We start from the raw sequence: 4,991 nt of genomic DNA, 5'->3' as shown, positions 1-4,991 counted from the left end.
TGCACTATTTCTTATGTTCCACATATGTGAAACCATATGATAATTGTGTTTCTCTGCTTGACTTATTTCACTTAGCATAATTCCCTCCAGTTCCATCCATGTCGATGTAAATGGTAGATATCCATCCTTTCTGGTGGCTGAGTAATATTCCTTTGTATATATGAACCACATCTTCTTTATCCATTCATCTGTTGAAGGATATCTGGGCTCCTTCCACAGTTTGGCTATTCTGGAGCAGCAATGTATCATTTATTTCTGTTCTAATCTTTATTATTTCCCTTCTTCTGCTGGTTTTGGTCTGTATTTGCTGTACTTTTTCCAGTTCCTTTAGGTATAAATTTAGGTTGTGTATTTGAGATTTTCTTGCTTTTTTAATTTTATTATGTTATGTTAATCACCATACAATACATCATTAGTTTTTGATGTAGCGGTCAAGATTTTCTTGCTTCTTAAGGAAGGCCTGTATTGCTATATACTTCCTTCTTTTGACGACCTTTGCTGTGTCCTGAAGGTTTTGGACTGTCATGTGTTCATTTTCATTTGCTTCCATGTACTTTTTTTATTTCTTCTCTAATTTCCTGGTTGACCCACTCATTCTTTAGTAGGATGTTCTTTAACCTCTCCTTCCAAATTTCTTCTTGTGGCTGACTTCAAGTTTCATAGCATTGTGGTCTGAAAATGTATGTCATGATCTCAATCTTTTTGTACTGGTTGAGGCCTGATTCATGACCCAATATATGATCTATTCTGGAGAATTTTCCTTGTGCACTCGAAAAGAATATGTATTCTGCTGCTTTAGGATGAAATGTTCCTAATATGTCTGTTCAGTCCATCTGTTCCAGCATGTCACTTAAAGCCAATTGTGTCCCTAGTGATCTTCCGCTTAGATGATCTGTCCATTGCTGGGAGTGAGGTGTTAAAACCCCCTACTATTATTGTATTATTACGAATGAGTTTCTTTAGGTTTGTTATTTTTGTTGGATTTTCTGTTTTAAAGATTTATTTATCTATTTTAGAGAGAGAGAGAGGGAGGGGGGAGAGACAGAGAGAGAGAGGAGAAGGGCAGAGGAAGAAAGTGCAAGTGAATCTCCAGCAGATTACCTGCTGAGTGCAGAGCCTGATGCAGGGCCCTATCCCATGACCCTGAGGACCATGACCTGAACCAAAATCAAAAGTCGGATGCCCAACTGACTGAGCCACACAGGCACCCCTCTTTAACTTTGTTATTAATTGATTTATACATTTGGCTTCTCCCAAGTTGGGGGCATAAAGATTTATAATTGTTATATCTTCTTGTTGGTAGATACCTTTGTTATGATAGAGTGCCCTTCTTCATCTCTAATTACAGTCTTGGTTTAAAATCTAGTTTGTCTGATGTAAGTATGGCAACTCCAGCTTTCTTTTCATGTCCATTAGCATGATAGATGGTTATCCACCCCCTCACTTTTACTCTGGAGGTGTCTTCGGGTCTAAAATGAGTCTCTTGTAAGCAGCATATCAATGGGTCTTGTTTTTTTTTTTTTTGAATCCATTGTGACACCCTATGTCTTTTGATTGGAGCATTGAGTCCATGTACATTCAGAATGATTATTGATAGTTATGAATTTGGTGCCACTGTCCTGCAAAGTTGCTGCTCCTATAGATTGTCTCTGTTCCTTTCTAGTCTTTGTTGTTTTTGGTTTCTCTTTCCCAATCAAAGGGTCCCCTTTATTATTTCTTGCAGTGCTGGGTATGTGTTCACGAACTCCTTTAGTTTTTGCTTGTCTTGGGGACTCTTTATCTCTCCTTCTATTCTGAATAACAGCCTGCTGGATAAAGTATTATTGACTGCATATTTTAAGTCTTTTATCTCTGTAGCCAGGGTTTCTCTGGTGTCTTCTATGCTTCTTTCAAGCCCAGGTAGTATTCTTATGACTTCTTTTAAATTCTTGTTTAGATATATTGGTTATATCTGTTTTGAGTAAATCTCTGGCTATGATTTCTTCTTGATCTTTCTTTTGGGGAAAATTCCTCCATCTGGTCATTATGTCTAGGTTTCTGTCTTTCACATATTATAAAACTTGTTATGTTTCTTGCTTCTGAGAGTAATACTATCTTAAGAAGGGGTCATACACTGTCCAGGGCCTGGTGCTTCAAGAGTGTTTCTAGTGTATGTTGTGTGCACTCTGCTGGTGTTTTGGCTGCTCTTTCCCACAGGTCAGTCCTCTATAGAGTTCCTCCTTGCTTATAGTGGTTTGCTTTGATTTGTTTGTTAAGGAAACAAGAAAAAAGGAAAAGGAACAAAAGAAAAGAAAAAGGGAAAAGGAAAAAAAAAACATACAAAGGACAAAGAAAAAAACCCTTAAGCCTGATTCCAAAGAAACAGAAAGAAACAAGGAATAAAGGGGGAAAAAAGAAGCCTGATTCAAAAAAAGAGACAAGGAAACAAACAAACCAACAAAGGAACAAAACAAAGAACCATAAGCCTGACACCAAAGAAAAAGAAAAAAAGGAAGAAAAAAAGAGAAAAAAGGAAGGGAAGGGGAAGGGGAAGGGAAGAAAGGAAAGCCTGGTACTATTTCCACCAGAACTGAAGTTGATGCTTTGGAGCACTCTATGATCAGTAGACTTGGTACATTCGGGGGACCTGTGTTGGTCTTCTGAGGGACTGTGCTGGCTCACAGTTACACCTGCCCTAATAAAGATGACCCTGCTGGGCACAGGGGGGCAGGGTTTGGTGTAAGAGACTCCAGCCTCCACTGGAGGTACTGTGTTTCTCTCTGAAGTCCCACCATGCTGGTGGGTGTGGCTGGAAGATGGCATCACCTCATCCTCTCATCCTGTCCCTGGGCAGGGGACCTCACAGCTGCTGCTGTTCAGGAGACCCTCACAGAAAAGTGAACAATTTCTCCTGTGTCCCAGGCTTTTGTTAGATCCCTGCCTTTAACTTGTCTGTACTTGGCCCTCGGCTGCTCCGTGCTACATTTCTCCTGTGTTTTATCTCTGGCTGGTGGCTAGGATCCAAAACTCCAAATCTTAAAGAGCCCTGCAAAGTGTGGACCCACTCCTCTCCCCCAGAGGAGAGCCTCCCGGTGTGCCTGGCACCATTCTGTCCCAGAAAAGCAGTCACACAGCCCGCACATGGTGGCTGGAGTCTATTGTCGTGCGCAGTGAAAAGCTGCGACTGGGTTATCTGGCCTCTGCATGTGCGCCTCCTGTCCCCTGCTGTTGAACGGCGACTCAATGGCTCCCGTCGGGTCTTTTGTCCCTGGAGAGGCAAAATAATCTCTCCTCTTCCAGGAGGGAGAGCAATCTCTTCCAGTACAACCCAGGGGATCCTCTTACCAGGGCATGTTGTGCAAACCCTACATGCTGTTCCCTCTCCTGCTGTCTCCCTCTGTCCCTGACTTCACCCTGTGAAAAGGGTTCCCTCCCATTCACAGCACCTCGGATGTTCTCTCCCCCGATTCACAGCTTTGAACCTCGCAACTGTCACGTTCTCTCCAGTTGTGCAGATTGTTTTCTTAATCCTCAGATCGATTTCCTAGTTGTTCAAAATGATTTGATGTTGATCTGTGTTCAAGGGATGAGGCAAGCTCAGCGTCCTCCTACTACTACTTAGCTATCTTAACTCCTATAAATGTGTCTTTAAATATTTGTGCATGCATTTCTATGTGATGTTTCTAAAAATAGAATTTCTGAGTTGGAGGTATGCTTTTAATGTTCAGAGTAATTGCTGTGTTGCCTTCTGAAAAGATATGACATTTTACAGTCAACCAACAATGACACAGTTTCCTCATATCCTTGTCAATAATGTAGTTTATCATCTTTTTCCTTTTTTCCTTTTTTCATATGTGATAGACAAAATACAGTGTACTTCATGGATTTTTACCAGGTTAACCATCACTTATATGGTTATTAACTACTTGCCTTTCTTCTGTGCATATCTTATTCCCATTGTTGGTCCTCCCTTTTTTCCTTCCCAGTTTACCTGTGTGTTTCCCTCACAAATTTGTAAGAGCTATTTGCATATTAACTGTAATAGTCCTCCATCTGTTAAAGAGTTACAATATTCCAAGACATAGTCTTAAAATGTTTGTCCTGTTTCTTGGTATATAAAAGTTTAAAATTTTTAAGCCACACTTATTATCAGTGTTTTCCTTTATGGCTCCTCTCCTATCTAGGAAGACCTTCCTCACTCTAAGATTGCTCCTTTAGTCTCATATCCTTTGTCACTCTATTGTGTGGCCTGTTTATGACTCTAATCCTTACTGATCCAAGTAAAGTTTAATCAGCTGAGTCCTTCAGCATTCAAATATTCTCAGAAAAAATGCCATTTTCCATGATCAAGATCTGGAAAAATATGTATTGTTTCTCACCTTTCTCTCTTATATCTAACTGTCTACCTTCCATTTTACTTCCTTTCTACTGTGATCTTTAATATGTATCTCACACTTACAAAAAGTGCTTGGTTTTCTCCCCAAATCTGCTCATCTGCCAGTCTTCCACATATAAGTAAATAACATCAATATCTACCTATTTCTCAGGCCAAAACCTAAGGGTCATTCATAACTTCTCTCTTTTCTTTCTGGATGATATCCAATCCATCAGCAATGATGCCAAATCTACCTCCAAAATAGATCCCTCTTTCTTCTTTCTTGGCCCTCTCCAACCCCTTCTCCAAACATCAGCCAGAGTGCTCTTTTGGAAATACATTTCATATTATATCATTCTCCTTTAACCTCCTATGGTGGCCTTTCCCAATTACCCTTTGGTTACACCTCAGATTTTATAAAAAAACTTGCAAGGGCCATCATGATGTGGCTTCTGATTATATCTACAGGTTTATCCCTTACCTTTGGCTCCCTTCACATTTTATACTGATGAAAAACTCTAACCCTGCCCCTCCTCACATGGGCTTTATACATACTTTTATTTCTTCTTGAAGCATTTCCCCCTCCTCCTCCCATTCTTTTATGGCTCACTCTTAATTTTATTTCAGGTGTCAGTTT

Source organism: Halichoerus grypus, chromosome X (assembly GCF_964656455.1).
Source record: "Halichoerus grypus chromosome X, mHalGry1.hap1.1, whole genome shotgun sequence".
In the NCBI taxonomy this organism is placed as follows: Eukaryota; Metazoa; Chordata; class Mammalia; order Carnivora; family Phocidae; genus Halichoerus; species Halichoerus grypus.
This window is presented reverse-complemented; position numbering follows the sequence as displayed.